General features: G+C 38.0%; 1 long non-coding RNA gene across 1 annotated transcript; it reads right to left on the reverse strand.

The window, feature by feature from the left end:
* Positions 1-4,446: 4,446 nt before the first annotated feature.
* Positions 4,447-16,197, reverse strand: LOC125611786. The gene is made up of 3 exons (XR_007342031.1): positions 16,186-16,197; positions 14,512-14,515; positions 4,447-4,590 (listed from the first exon to the last, which is right to left on the reverse strand). It is a non-coding gene; the product is annotated as an uncharacterized LOC125611786 (long non-coding RNA).
* Between the last annotated feature and the right edge of the window lie 579 nt (positions 16,198-16,776).

Raw genomic sequence — 16,776 nt, forward strand, 5'->3', positions numbered from 1 at the left:
AGAAGCTGGAAAAGATAAGGAAACAAATTCTCCCCAAAAGCCTCCGAAAGGAATGTAGTCCTGATGGCCCACTTACCTTCCTGACCCCTAGAATGAACTATAAAAGAATAGACTTTAATTCTTTAAGCCAATAAGTTTGTAGTGATTTGTTGAAGCAGAAATAGGAACCAATACTCTGATATTAAATTTCATTGACATACACTTCATCCATGTGCACTGTAGCTAAACTTGCTATGACACAACCAGCCTTTGCTTCTAAGGGCTTTGCATCTTCAGGTTCAACCAACCACCGAAAAAAAATATTTGAAAAAAAGTCAAGTTGATACTAAACATGCACACATCTTGTTGTCTTGTCATTCCCTAAACAATGGAGTATAACAACAATTTGAATAAGTATACTATATCAGATATTAGAAATAATTATAAATAATTAGAGATGATTTAAAGCACACTGAAAGATATATGCAGGCTGTATATAAATACTATACCATTTTATATGAAGGACCCAAGCATCTGAGGATTTGAATATATATACTGGGGGGCATAGTATGATTACCCTATGGAGAACCAGGGATGACTGTACTTATATAGTTGGTTTTCTGGATTTAATTTTTAAAAACCTAATGATTATTCATATTAATTTTAACTTGGTTTACTTTATCTCACTTCTCAATTATCAAGAAATAATTTTAAAACAATTCTATTATCCAAGTGTGCAAAATTCTTCCATCTTCATGAAATCCACTGATATTTTATAAGCATATTTTTAAGAGAGAATTTTTAATATTTATTTTTTAATTTTCAGCAGACACAACATCTTTGTTTGTATGTGGTGCTGAGGATCGAACCCAGGCCGCACGCATGCTTGCAGAGCGTGCTACTGCTTGAGCCACATCCCCAGCCCTATAAGCACATTTTTAAAAAAAATTTTTTAGTGGTTGATAGACTTTTATTTTATTTATTTGTATGTGGTGTTGAGAATCAAACCCAGTGCCTCTCACATGCCAGGCAAGTATGCTACTGCTGAGCCCTAGCCCCAGCCCTTATAAGCATATTTTTAATGTATCATTAACCAAATCACCAATCAAAACATTGAATGGGGAGGACAAAGGGAAAAATTCAAGAAAGATGCATCTCTCTCCAGATTTTGGGAATCACTTGTCAGTGACTTTGTTGTACTTCATTCAGAAGATATTTTTTAATGCTATCCAAAAGAATACCACAAGACTTTCATTAATTCCTTGGACTGGTTCACAACTCTGATAGTAACCCTGACAAGGAGATGAAGTTAATCCGATGGAATGTGCTTTTTTGTGAATCGGTGCTGGTTTCTGATGATCATGGTTTTCTAGTTTAGGCATTCATAAACCACTGCTTTACTAATCTACAGTCTTGCATGGAGCCCATCATGTGTCCACAGGCTTTGACATGATGAATATAAGTAAGTTTTTTTTAATTTTCAAAGACAGAATAGTTGTATAGTATTCAAGAGATATCAAAGTACCAAGACATTGTTTATGCTTTCAAAAAAAATTATACTGAAACTAGATGGGCATAGTAGTGCATGACTATCATTCCAGCTATTCAGATGGCTGAGGTGGGAGGATTAATAGTTCAAGGTCAGTCTAGGCAATTTATCAAGATCTTGTTTTAAAATAAAAAGTAAAAAGGTCTGGGATGTAGCTCAGTGGTAGAGCACCCCTGGGTTCAATCCTAGCCGAGAGAGAGAGAGAGAGAGAGAGAGAGAGACAGAGAGAGACAGAGACAGAGAGGAAGAACAGAAAAGAAAACAAATTAAAAATTTTTAAAAATAAAAAATTATGTTGTAACTAATTTTATTCACCCTGTATTCTTTTGAAGATTTTCTAGAATATTATAATACTAACAAATGATCTAGAAAGAAACTACCAACAAGGCATCCAGGTAGTTGGGAAAGTAAAGCACCTACAGGTAGTTTTTTTGTTTTGTTTTGTTTTGTTTTTGGTACTGGGTATTGAACTCAGGGTTCTCGACCACTGAGCTACAGGCCTAGCCCTATTTCGTATTTTATTTAGAGACAGAGTCTCACTGAGTTGCTCAGCGGCTCACTTTTGCTAAGGCTGGCTTTGAACTTGCAACCCTCCTGCCCCAGCCTCCGAAGCCTCTGGGATTATAGGCATGCGCCACCACACCCAATTTCTACAGGTAGTTTCTTGGACAACTTTTTTCACTTCCCTGAGACTAAAAAGAAATCCTACAATAGTAGAAAACTAGTGATGTCCTATGTTGTTTGACTTATGTTCTAAGGTTGGGGATGGGAAGAGATATTCAGGAACAATGATTTCATATTCAAAATATCCAGTTTACATCAATAAGATAATAAACTATTTCATTCCGTTGGTAAAATCTTTCACAGAGCAAAAATTTTTAAGTTTTGATGAATTTAACTGGCAAGGTTTTCTTTTACAGACTGTGCTTTTGGTTTCACATCTAGGAACTCTTTGTCTAACCTGCTTCTTTGGTCAGTTTGAACCAGGTGCTTCTCTGGAGTTCTGTGTCCATGCTGATGCCCCCTTCAGGTTTCAGGCAGCCTTGAATGTAGGCTGGGCAATACTAAAGTTAAAAAAAAAAAAATATGCAAACTCAGCACCAGTTTTGTGTTGCTTCAAATTCTGATCTTCTTCCCCTAGCTGCTTATTCCTGTTCACTTTTCAGAGTCCTCAAGTAGCTTCTTACTGTTTTCTTCTTATTTTTAGCTGGATTCCATGGGAGAGATCAGGAGCAGTATGCTGACTCCATCTATCCTGGAGTCATGACACCAGCTTGTTAAACATCTATCCCTGGATGAGTTAGCACAAGTCTCTCTTCTCTGTCTCTTTTACATCATCCCCAGAAACTGGAGTTTTAATTATAATGGGAACTGGAGAAATAGCACTGGGACAAGGGTGGCATCTGCTGCAGCCACCACAGGCTGAGGTCTGGTGCTGTTCTCTCCCTGCCAGCCCCCATTTTTAAGTTAAATTATAGAAATCATGACATATCACTTGTTCATACTTCCATACCCATATCTAGAGAGGATATTTTACTACATAACAACAATATTATTGTCACACTAACCTAACAAACAATAATTCTCTATTGCAGACCACATGCCAGAGCCAGTGTTTCCAGGTGGTCCCAATGTGAGACCAAATCTTAATATTTTGAAGGACTGTAATAACACAGTAGAAGAAATCTTTGCAGATATGCATTGAGGAAAGGCTATATCTCCTTCATATACGATCAACACTATCTCAACTCTCATTCCTAATCTTAACATCTTTCTCACATAATATTCCTCCTTCCTGGCATCCTAATGTCCAGCAAGGATGCAGAATAGAGGAAACCACAAATAATTAGGGAAAAAAAACCCTTCTCACCCACAATCAAGGAATTAATCATATGTTCCTCTCAATCTATTAATAGTGAAAAATTATTATATGGTGAGTTAGAATAATTTCTTAAGGTAGTGTTTTCAATCTGCAAGTCATGACCCATTAGTGGATTGTAAAGTGAATTTATTGTATTTTAGCCAGCATCTTTTAAGAAAAGAATGAGTAGAATAGACACTTTCGAAGTACATTCTACATTGTAAGGGTAAGCTACTTTTTTCTGACATTTTGTTTTAGTTCTATATATGTAAATACAATTGTGAACTGAGGATACTTCTGAGAAATGTACTGTTGTGTAATTTCACCATAGAGTGTAATTACACAAACTAAGATGCCTATGACATCACTAGATGACATAATTATACAGGGCACCATTATGTGTGTCGTCCATGATTGACCAAAACCTCAGTTATGCCACACATGACTGTATATCTATATGAATTGCAATAGAAATCTGTTTCTCCTTGCTGGTAAGAATGTGAAGCAAGGGGAACTCTCATTCACTGTTAGTGTGAATGTAAATTAGTATAGCCATCGTGGAAAGTAGTATGGTACTTCCTCAAAAAACTAGAAAAGGTGCCAGGCATGGTAGCACACATATGTAGTCAGAAGGATCATTCAAGCTCAGGTGTTCAAGACCAGCCTGGGCAACATAATGAGACCCTATCTCATAAAAACAAATATCATCCTGATTTAGTTTTGGCATATCATATGCCTCTAGAAATTTCTCGATGTCTTCGATATTTTCAATTCTATTGGAGTACAAATTTTCAAAATAATTTCTAGTTATCTTCTGTATTTCTGTAGTGTCCATCACAATATTTCCTTTTTCATCATAAATGTTAGTGATTTGAGTTTTCTCTCTCCTTCTCTTCATTAGCATGGCTAATGGTTTATCAATTTTATTTATTTTTTCAAAGAACTAACTTTTTGTTTTGTCAAATTTTTCAATTGTTTCTTTTGTTTCAATTTTATTGATTTCAGCTCTGATTTTAATTATTTCCTGTCTTCTGCTGCTTTTGGTGTTGATTTGTTCTTTTTCTAGGGCTTTGAGATGTAATTTTAAGTCATTTATTTGTTGACTTTTTCTTCTTTTAAGGAATGAACTCCATGCAATGAACTTTCCTCTTAGAACTGCCTTCATAGTGTCCCAAAGGTTTCGATATGTTGTATTGAAGTTCTTGATTACCTCTAAGAATTTTTTAATCTCCTCCTTGATATCTTTGCAACCCATTGTTCATTCAATAGCATATTATTTAGTCTCCAGGTGTTGGAAAAGCTTTTATTTTTTATTTTATCATTGATTTCTAATTTCATTTCATTGTGGTCTGATAGAATGCAGGGTAGTATCTCTACTTTTTTGTATTTACTAAGATTTGCTTTGTGGTGTAACATATGGTCTATTTTAGAGAAGGATCCATGTGCTGCTGAGAAAAAAGTGTATTCACTTGTTGATGGATAATATATTCTATATATGCCAGTTAAGTCTAAGTTATTGATTGTATTATTGAATTCTATAGTTTCTTTGTTTAGCTTTTGTTTGGAAGATCTATCCAGTGGGGAAAGAGGTATGCTAAAGTCACCCAGAATTATTGTGTTGTGGTCTATTTGACTCTTGAACTTGAGAAGAGTTTGATTGATGAAAGTAGATGCTCCATTGTTTGGGGCATATATATTTATAACTGCCTTGTTGATGTATGGTTCCCTTAAGCATTATGAAATGTTCCTCTTCATCCCTTTTGATTAACTTTGGCATGAAGTCTACTTTATTTGATATGAGAATAGAAACCTCTGCTTGCTTATGTAGACCATGTGAATGGTATATTTTATTTCAACCTTTAACCTTCAGTCTGTGGGAGTCTTTTCCTATGAGATGAGTCTGTTGAAAGCAGCTTACTGTTGGGTCTTTTTTTTAATCCAATCTACCAGCCTATGTCTTTTGATTGGTAAGTTTAGGCCATTACCAATTTAAACAGATCGATTTCAAGTAAGGAAATAGAGGATGCCATCAGAAGCCTACCAACCAAGAAAAGCCCAGGACTGGATGGGTATACAACTGAGTTCTACAAGACCTTTAAAGAAGAACTAACACCAATACTTTTCAAACTATTTCACGAAATAGAAAAAGAAGGAACACTTCCAAACACATTCTATGAGGCCAATGTCACCCTAATTCCAAAACCAGATAAAGACACATCAAAGAAAGAAAACTTCAGACCAATATTTCAAATGAATATAGATGCAGAAATTCTCAATAAAATTCTGGCAAATCAAATACAAAAACATATCAGAAAGATAGTGCACCATGATCAAATAGGATTCATTCCAGGGAGTAATAAATGTAATTCATCACATCAATAGACTTAAAGATAAAATAAAGATAAAAATAGACTTAAAGATAAAAATCATATGATCATCTTAATAGATGCTGGGAAAGCATTTGATAAAATACAGCACCCCTTCATATTCAAAACACTAGAAAAACTAGGGATAACAGGAACATATCTCAACATTGTAAAAGCTATCTATGCTGAGCCCCAGGTCAACATCATTCTAAATGGAGAAAAATTGAAAGCATTCCCTCTAAAAGCTGGAACAAGACAGGGATGCCCTCTTTCACCACTTCTATTCAACATAGTTCTTAAAACTCTAGCCAGAGCAATCAGACAGATGAAAGAAATTAAAGGGATATGGATAGGAAAAAAATAACTAAAATTATCACTATTTGTAGATGATACGATTCTATACCTAGAAGACCCAAAATATTCCACCAGAAATATCTTAGAACTAATAAATAAATTCAGCAAAGTAGCTGGATATAAAATCAATACCTATAAATCAAAGGCATTTCTGTACATCAGTGACAAATTCGCTAAAAAAAAAACTAGGAAAACCACCCCATTTACAATAGCCTCAAAAAAAAATACTTGGGAATAAATTTAACAAAAGAGGTGAAAGACCTCTACAATAAAAAGTACAACACACTAAAGAAAAAAATTAAAGAACATATACCTTGTTCTTAGATAAGCAGAATTAAAAAATGACCATACTACCAAAAGCACTATACAGATTCAATACAATCCCAATGACACTCCTTATAGAAATAGAAAAAGGAATCATGAAATAAGAGACCCAGAAAAATAAGAGACCCAGAATAGCCAAAGGAATCCTTAGCAAGAAGAGTGAAGCTGGTAGCATTACTATACCAGACCTTAAACTATACTACAGAGCAATAGTAACAAAACCAGCAAGGCATCAAAATAGACTGGTAGATCAATGGTACAAAATAGAGGACCCAGAGTCTAACCCACATAACTACAGTTATCTTATATCAGACAATGGTGCCAAAAATGTACACTGGAGAAAAGATAGCCTCTTCAACAAATCCTGCTGGGAAAACTGGATATCCACATGTAACAAAATGAAATTAAACCTCTATCTCTCACCATGCAAAAAACTCAACTCAAAGTGGATCAAGGACATGGAATTAAACCAGATACCTTGCACCTAATCAAAGAAAAAGTAGGCCCTAATCTTCATCATATCAGATTAGGCCCCAACTTTCTTAATAAGACTCCTATAGTGCAAGAATTAAAACCAAGAATCAATAAATGGGATGGATTCAAACTAAAAAACTTCTTCTCAGAAAAAGAAACAATCAGTGAGGTGAACAGAGCGCGTACAGAATGGGAGCAAATCTTTACCACAAGCACATCAGATAGAGCACTAATTTCTAGAATATATAAAGCACTCAAAAACCTTAACACCAGGGGCTGGGGCTGGGGCTCAATGGCAGAGCACTTGTCTTGCATGAGTGAGGTATTGGATTTGATCCTCAGCACCACATAAAAATAAAGAGATAACTAAAGATATTGTGTCCACCTACAATTTAAAAAATATTTTTTTTAAAAAAAGCTCAACACCAAAAAAAACAAATAACCCAATCAATAAATGGGCTAAGGAATTGAACAGACACTTCTCAGAAGAGGATATACAATCAACTAACAAACATATAAAAAAATATTCAGGGACTGGGATTGTGGCTCAGTGGTAGAGCTCTCATCTAGCACGTGCGAGGCCCTGGGTTCAATCCTCAGCACCACATAAAAAAATAAACAAACAAAATAAAGGTATTGTGTCCAACTACTTCTAAAAAATAAATATTTTTAAAAAATGTTCAACATCTCTAGCAATTAGAGAAATGCAAATCAAAAGTACTTTAAGATTTCATCTCACTCCAGTCAGAATGGCAGCTATCAAGAATACAAACAACAATAAGGGTTGGTGAGGATGTGGGGGAAAAGGCACACTCATACATTGCTAGTGGCACTGCAAATTGGTGCAGACAACCTGGAAAACAGTATGGAGATTCCTTGGAAAACTTGGAATGGAACCACCATTTGACCCAGCTATCCCACTCCTCGGTTTATACCCAAAGGATTTAAAAACAGCATACTACAGGGACACAGCCACATCAATGTTTATAGAAGCATAATTCACAATAGCTAAACTGTGGAACCAGCCCAGATGCCCTTCAGTAGATGAATGGATAGGGAAACTTTGGTATATCTACACAATGGAACATTACTCAGCATTAAAAGAAAATTTAAAAAAATCATGGCATCTGCAGGTAAATGGATGGAGTTAGAGAATATAATGCTAAGTGAAGAAAGCTAATCCCAAAAACCAAAGGCCGAATGAATGTTTTCTTTGATATGAGGATGCTGAAACATAATGTGAGGAATGGAGGAACTTTAGATAGGGCAAAGAGGAAGGAGAGAAAGGGAAGGGACATGGTGGTAGGAATGATGGTGGAATGAGTTAGACATCATTACCCTAAGTACATGTATGAAGACACAAATGGTGTGAAAATACTTTGTGTACAATCAGTTACTTGAAAATTTGAGTCCTATATGTGTAATATGAAATGAACTGCATTTTTCTATCATGTATAACAAATTAAAATAAATAATTTTATAAACAAACAAACAAATTTAAAAAAAACTAGAAACAGAACTTGCACGTGATGCAGCAATCCCATTACTGGATTCATATGTAAAGGAAATGAAAACAGAATGTCAAAGAGTTATCTACACTAAAACAATACTGAATATTACAGAACTAATCACAATAATCAAGATGTGGAATTAATAGGTGACCATTGATGAATGAATGAATGAATGAATAAAGAAAATATGGGGGCTGGGGATGTGGCTGAAGCGGTAGCGTGCTCGCCTGGCATGCGTGCGGCCCGGGTTCCGTCCTCAGCACCACATACAAACAAAGATGTTGTGTCTGCCGAAAAACTAAAAAATAAATATTAAAGAACTCTCTCTCTCTCTCTCTCTCTCTCTCAAAAAAAAAATTATGATACATATGTGTGTGTGTGTATACACACACACAATGGAATATTATTTGGCTATAAAGAACAATGAAATTCTATTATTTGCATCAGTGTGGATGGAATCGGAGGACGCTAATTTTTAAGTGAAATAGTCAAACACACAAAGACAAATACTGCGTGTTCTCACCTGCATGTGCAAGATAAAAAGCTGATCTCACAGAAGTGGAGAATAGTGAATATCAGAGCCTGGAAAGCATGGGGGAGGGAAGAATGGAGAAGCACAGGGCTGCAGTTTGGATAGGAGGAGCTTCTCATATTGTATAGCTCAGTGGAATAATTATGATTGACAACAATTAATTGCATATTTCAAAATAGCTACTACAGAGGATTTTGAATGTTCCAAATACAAAGAAATGATAAATGTCTGAGGCAATAGATATGCTAATTATCCTAATGTGATCATTACACATTGTATAAATGTATTGAAATGTCACACTGAATTCCATGAATATGTTTAATTACAGTGCCAATTAAAAATAAATTTTAAAAAATAGAAACCTCTTTCTTATGGTATGTTGTGAACAATGATTTGAAAGCCACAGCTTCACAGAAAGTCTAAACTGGCCCTGTATCTTAGAAGGCTAGTCCCTTTTTCCAATATCTCTAAAGAATGATTGGATCCAGAAGATCCAGTCTTCCCTTCTTCCTACATGTCTAGTGGATAGATGTTTTCTACAGAGTCAGGTGTCTAGACAGTGAAGATAATCAGCAGCACATCCACCAAGAGGCTAAGAAAGCCAGCTTTCCCCTACAAAATGCTGAGAATAGTGTCAAATCAGATGGTAAGACCACGAGGAGAACATAAGAAACACAGGCAGAAAATCAGGACAGAGCAGAAAATGAGGAGAACATGCACATGAAATTCTAGACCATCAGTCACACCTACCCAGAAGCATGCATGCCAGCCAAGATGAGGGTAAACAGTGAAGATGGCTGAAGTTAGGGAGTGGTGCTTGGGCACCACCTCTGGGATTTAATCCCTGTTTTCTTCTTATTAGTTGGGTGTTCTTAGAAATGTTAAGCACTCTGAGCCTTATTTTTATCATCTATTAACTAGGAGGAAAAGAGTTATTGTCTCGTAGGATTGTGATGATGATTAAATGAGTTAATACCTGTACAGAACTTTACCCTCTGGAAAATGACTAAGATCTCACAGAAGTACCTGCTGTATTTTGGAGGGTTTATGGAACTAAGAGTGAGAGTAGAGAATAAATACAAGTTTTTGTTTTAAAATACTAATGTCTTTTACCTAAACTCTCCCTTACTTTAACATCATCTCTTCAGGTATATCTCTTACTTTGGCACATTCAGACCCCTTCTGAGTGTCACCTTCTCTTAAGAGAAGCCAGCTAGCTATCAAGACAGGGAGAGTCCAGGAGGTTGGATCAAAGGAAGCACAGAAAGGAGTGTGGGTTGCTGAGGGGGGCAGGCAGCTCTGTTGAGGACGGGTCAAGGTGGAGGTGGGGGTGGGGACATGTGGTTCCCAACAAAGTCCCCAGATTCCAGAGGACACTGGGATGAATGGAAAGGGAGGATGTTTCTCATGGAAGCTCTGCTTTCCTGGCACACAATAGAGGCTGAAGGAGAATGCTGCAGTCAAATCACAGCCTGGAGATTGAAAATCATCTCTCCCATCAAGGGTAACTTTGCATTTCCACCATAACTCAAGGTATGAGAGAGTAGAGACAAGGCACACTTCTAATCTCTCTCTTACATCTTTTCTATCCATTCGCCATATCATTTACATACACTTGATTGGAAAACAATATAGATCACACTTTATTTCTAACTGGTTACAGACCATAATCATAGCCACTTCCTTTAGGTATCAGTTATAAACAAATATCATTGAGTTTAAATGGTATTTTATTTTATTTTTTTTTATTGTTGGTTGTTCAAAACATTACATAGTTCTTGATATATCATCTTTCACACTTTGCTTCAAGTGGGTTATGAACTCCCATTTTTAGCCCACATACAGATTGCAGAATCACATCAATTACACATCCATTGATTTACATATGAGTTGGTGCTATCTTAAGGGCGCAATATTGGTTTCCTTGGATTGTAAGTCAGATATTTTGAAGCAGCAGTAACTGGATGAGTCTTGGTAGAGGAACCTCATCGTGTGGACCCAAGAATAGCCTCCAGCTCTGTAGGTCACTACTCTGTTCATGAAAACATTTTAGACATAGTGAGGTGGTTGAAGACAGAGGTAGCTGACATCTGTTGGTTGAATCTTCCAGTTTACTTGTTTGTTCCATGTCTTCTGAGGTGTATTCTATTTGGTCATTCAAAGATCCTCATGCTTTCTGCCCACTCCTATAGGCCTATTGATTTACCTATTTTCCAGACCTCCTGGTCCCTGATCTTCTACTCTTGCTTATTTAAGGCCTCTGACCAGGTACCTACAAGTCTATGCATATTCTTGCAATAGGCTCCTTCGGTATCCACTCAAAATGGGTGACTGGGTGCTCTGTCCATTGGAAGAGCTTTCCTTTCCTGCTATCTGTCATGACTGCCTGGATAGGCTGCAGTGTAGCCACATGCAGCCGCAGTCCATGTCTGAACCAAATCCTCTGTTACACAAGCTGGGTCACACACTAAGCCAACCCATCTGTCACTCAAACTTGAGCATCTTCCCCTTTCCATTAAGAGGCAATGTAAGAATTCTCTGCAAGGTGAGGGGAAGGCTTCAGAGCAACAGTGGTAGGTGACATGGAGATCTGGGGGCACTTGTCAGTAGCTGAAGCCTTATCTTAAATGCATGCTACTTCCTTTTATTGAGGATTATTGCTGGGCCCACTGGACCTTATGGTAAGTTGAACAGAGTGAATTTGAAGAGAGTAATTGAGTATACCACGTGGCTATCTAGGAGAAAATAATTGAAGCTGTGGAGGAAAAAAAAAGGGAACAGATACTGGACAAATCTGCAAGATGTTTGTTAAAGAAAAATAGGAAGGAGTAAATATGAATTGTTTAAAACTGATACATGAGAAAATAGGCATAATTTACCATGTAGACATATGGGGACAATGACCAAAGGAACTAAAAGAAGAAACTGATAAAGTGGATTTATCTGAGAAGAGAGATTGGCAGATCAGAAAAGGACCAGGATCTGCTACTTTTCATTTAGGAACTTTCTGTATTCTTTCAGTTTTGTTTTTTCTTTTTCTATTTACTGTAGACAAGGAGGAAAGTAAGAGGAATGTGTAACAGGGACTGAGGGAGAGACAGAGGAGATGAGAGCGTTGTGAAGAATGCCAAGTCAGAAGCCTGATCGGCTTCTCTGATCCTCATGCTAGAGTTACTGGTCTCATTCCCGTATTTTGGATTGGCTATTCTTTCAGTGTCCCATCATGGCAGTTAGGATCAATGGTAATTCTTGGTGCTCCTTCCCAATCCATTTCTCACAGAGGAGCCTGCCTATTAGCAGACTCAGGTCTCAGTACAGATGCCTCCATTGGTTTGCTCTGTTGGGAGAGCAAGCAACCATGCATTCACAAATCCTTTCATGGTGCCTAGGGAAGTGTGGAAGCATTATTGCAGTATAGTGTATTGGCAGGAATGTGGAGGGGGCACTTTCAGTTTCTCAGTGTTAAAGCATTGTCCATGTATTCTAGTGAGCTTTTTGCTGCTGTGATTAAAAGACTGACAAGAACAATGTTAGAGGAGAAAAAGTTTATATGGGGGCTCACAGTTTCAGAGGTCTCCTTTCATAGAGAGTTGGCTCCTTTCCTTGGGGCTCTAGGTGAAGCAGAATATCATGGTGGAAAAGTGTGGCAGAGGGATGCAGCTCACATGATGACCAGGAAGGAGAGAGAGAGAGAGGGAGAGAGAGACAGACAGAGAGATTGAGACACTTTGCTATAATAAGTAACAACTAAGGCAAGCCTTGAATAATAAGTAGGAATTAGTCAGAGTAGAGATGCAAAAGGAATTCTAGGTAGTAAAAACAACCCTTAAAGGGCTCAGAGGTATGACTGAGATGGGCTACTTGGGGACTGCAGGTAATTTTATATGGCTATGGGTGGTGGAAGATGAGCTGGAGAAGTTGGCAGAAGCTGAATCTTAAAGCCCTTGTATGTTCTACTAAGGGAATTACAATGGAGGCAACTGGGAGCCATTGACAGATTCTGAGAGACAGAGTGACAAATTAGGTTTGCTTTTCTAATAGCGCCTACAAATTTCCTTCCATAGTGATAATTTTCTTCTTTAACCTTTTGGAAAATGCGAAGTGTGGTTTTCCTCTGATCAGAGTCTTAGCAGGTCTTGGTGTTTCTGTCATGGTAGATGTTCTCTTTCCCTTGCTGACTTTCTCTTACAGATTTTAATATTTATTGGTTGCATGACTTGACCTTGATGTGGTGGTTTTTTGACTTTTTCGGTGGGTCCAACTAGGAAATTTGCAATGCTGAGTTTACTTAGGGAAGCAGCAAAAGAAAGGAAAAAATATCTTGGGCTTTTGGTTCAAGTCTCTTACTTGATTCTATACCTTGCCCAGATTGACTGAGCACATCACAGGCTCTCTGAGCTTCACTGTGTAAAACTCTTGTGGGGATCAGAGCCAATGTTCTCTAAGTGCCTGGATTACACAGGTGTTCAGGAATGGTAAGCCCTGCAGGTGCTGTCAGTGACTCACCCCGCCCCCTCAGTACTCCCTGTTCCTTTACATGCCACAGTCTCTCACAGCAAGCACCCGTGACTCTGCCTCAGGGCTCTCTCTAGCCACAGAGGTACTAGGCACCCCTGTTTGGGGCAGGCTGGAGATGCCATGGAGGTAATGAAAGAAGGATCAAGGCTTGCCGTCGGAGAAAATGCCCATTTATTGAGGAACAGCTCTGCATATTTATAGAGGGGGGGGCGGTGGTTTGACAGTTATGACAGTTTAATGGTTGAAGGGTTTGACAGTTAGCAAGGGGTGCTTTTTGATTGGTGGTTAAGGATCATGTGAGCCAGCAGGGCTAGTCTGATTGGTGGGTAAGGATCATGTGAGCCAGCAGGTCTCACCTTTAGACGGCTCCTCTCGGGGGATGGGGAAGTTAGTCTTTGGAGCCCGGGCGACTCCCAACAGGTGATGCCACAGGAGCAGCCCTTTTGACCAATAATAAGCGGGAGCTGGTAGATTAAACCTCCTTGTTGAATCTCCAAATGACACAAACCTGAGGCCTATTCCACACTTTCTCCCAGAGGTCCCCTGTGGACTATGACTCAGTTGCTTCTAGTGGTAACCTTCTCATTAAAGCACCCTGCATTAGCTTCTGGCCACCCAGTTTCACTCCCCCACTTTCCTACCAGCCATCGCCTCCCCAGTAAATAGCCTTCACTTGAATTTTGTATCACTCGCTGCTTCTGGGGGGAACCAAGGGAAGACAGTATCAGTTACTCAGTTATTTAATGGCTATCTGCTACAACATGTCAGCACAGCTTATTATTATTGCTTCATCCTCCATTTCACCCCTACACCTATGATTTCTGTTTTTTTTTTTAAATTTGAAAAATTATAGTATTAAGAAATTAAAGGAAAAGTGTAAGGAAAACTCTTTCCCATAATCTCAAAAATTTAGCACAGACACTGTTTTGGTTTTACTTCTTCCTGTTTCCTTCCAATCTTTACTTGTGAGTATGCACATTTCATGGTGCAGTTTCAGGTACAACCTAGTGTTCTGTGATTTGGTTTTCCATTTACCTCCCTACCATGCTTACTTTCCATGAACTTCCAAGTTAACACTTGAATGACTGCATTATTGCCTTATTGTAGGGCACTGCAACGATTAATATCATGTGTGAATAAAAAAATATTTTTTGACATAATACCTTTATTTTATGTACTTATTTTTATGTGGTGCTGAGGATGGAACTCAGCGCCTCACACATGCTAGGCAAGTGCTCTTCCACTGAGCCACAACCCCAGCCCCTCATGTGTGAATTTGAGTAGGTCACAGGATGACCATATATTTGGTTGAACATTATTTTTGATGTTTTTGGAGGAGATTAAACTTTTAAATCAGTAAACCCAGCAGATTAGATTGCCCTCCCTAATGTGGATGGACCTCACCCAATCAGGTGAAGGCTTGAATAGAATAAAAAGACTGCCCCTCCCCTGAGTAAGGCAAAATATCTCTTGCCTGTTTCCTTCCAATAGGTGTATTGCATTTTCCTACCCTTGGGCTTGAGCTGGAGCTCCAGCTCTTCTGGGATCTTAAGTGTCTAGCTTTCAGGCTGGAGCTGTACCGACCTCTCCTGAGCTTGCTGATCACTCTGTAGATCTTGGGACTGGTCAGCCTCCACAATCACGTGAGCACATCCCTTTTAATAAATCTTTACACATACACATACACACACATTCTGGAGAATGCTATTACAGACATGTAATTTTTTTTCCAGTTATGGCCAGCAATGCACATGAAATGCCTGTCTGTAATTTATTCTTTTTTGTGTGATTTTTAAAAAATATTTAACTTATTTATTTATTTATTTTTAATTTGGTGCTGAGGATTGAACCCAGGTCCTCACACGTGCTAGGTAAGCACCCTACCCCAAAGCCACAACCCCAGCCCATGTGATTNTAAATGGTATTTTAAATGTAACCCGTTTCTAGGATTATTAAGGATATTCTTTAACCTTAGCTTCTGTTTTATAAATTGGATGATAATATTTAAATCTCATTCTTAATTTTGACTTTTTTTTTTAAGTGGGGATTGAACTCAGGGGCACTCAACCACTGAGCCACATCCCTAGTCCTTTTTTGTATTTATCTTGAGACAGGGTCTTGCTGAGTTGCTTAGTTCCTCGCTATGTTGCTAAGGCTGGCTTTGAACTCTTGATCCTCCTACCTCAACCTCCTGAGCTGCTGGGATTACAGGAGTGCACCACCGCGCCTGGTTTAATTTTGACTTTTAAATGTGGGTATGACCATCCAGCACTTGGGAGGGTTGGTGTATACACATTAGTTTGTCTTTTTGACTCTCCTTTCCTGAGTTCAGACTAGTCCCATAGCCTTCTTTGAAATTAGAAAGAAAGATGGAGAATGAATTTTTCACGTATGTATGACTACTTCTATACAGTAGGCCATTATTTATGGCTTGAAATAATCTGGTTGAAATTTGAAGCCCTACTATATAATGAATATTAGTAACAAACACCTAGAAATAACACTGAAAAAATACAAGTAAGGCAATTATATTCCATCTTTGTGATAAATAATGAAGACTTCCCTCCTAACATATATTGGGAGAGAAAAAAAATCTAATAGAAAAGAATGTTCTCTAGGCCTATAAGATTGGTCTCATTAGAAGTGAGTACGATTACTCTTCACAGTATTCTGTTGGTAGGCCTGTTGGGTTAGTTTGTTTACTTTTCTTAAATTACTTGTTTCTGTGTCTATGCCAGGCCACCGTGCCCCATTGCATGCTACGCTGTTTCTGTTGCTGAATTACATAAGAAATCTTGGTATTTTCCCTGCAACCTTGTACCTAGTAATGCATCATCTTGAGCTTCTTCTCTTCTTCCTGACCTCCCCCTTCCTCTTTCCAGATGCTGTTGTCTAGTGAACATTAAATGTATGCCTTCAGAAGCTTGCTGGCTAATTTCACCAAGTGGAAAACAAAAAAAGTTAGTTAGAAATCAAGTAATAAAGTATAAAGGAAATCATTGGAGCTTTATTTCTTTAATATAAAAAGAACTTTTTCTAAACATTTCATTTCTCTTGATTGAGATTTGTATCTTTTTTCACAAAAGAGTGCTCTTTGTTCCATTGGTTTTGGGCTTGGGGTGTTTTCTTTTTGCTTTTTGGGGTTTCTTTGTACTGATGGTGATTGAACCCAGAGCCTCGTGCAAACTAGGCAAGTGCCCTAGCCCTGGGCTGTGTCCCCAGCCCAAGAATGTTTCTTTATACCTCTTCTCCTTTCACAGGAAATGTCTCCACACTGCGTTCTTATGGTACTCAACCCACATGGGTAG

This window comes from Marmota marmota, unplaced genomic scaffold (genome assembly GCF_001458135.2).
Source record: "Marmota marmota marmota unplaced genomic scaffold, marMar, whole genome shotgun sequence".
NCBI lineage: Eukaryota > Metazoa > Chordata > Mammalia > Rodentia > Sciuridae > Marmota > Marmota marmota.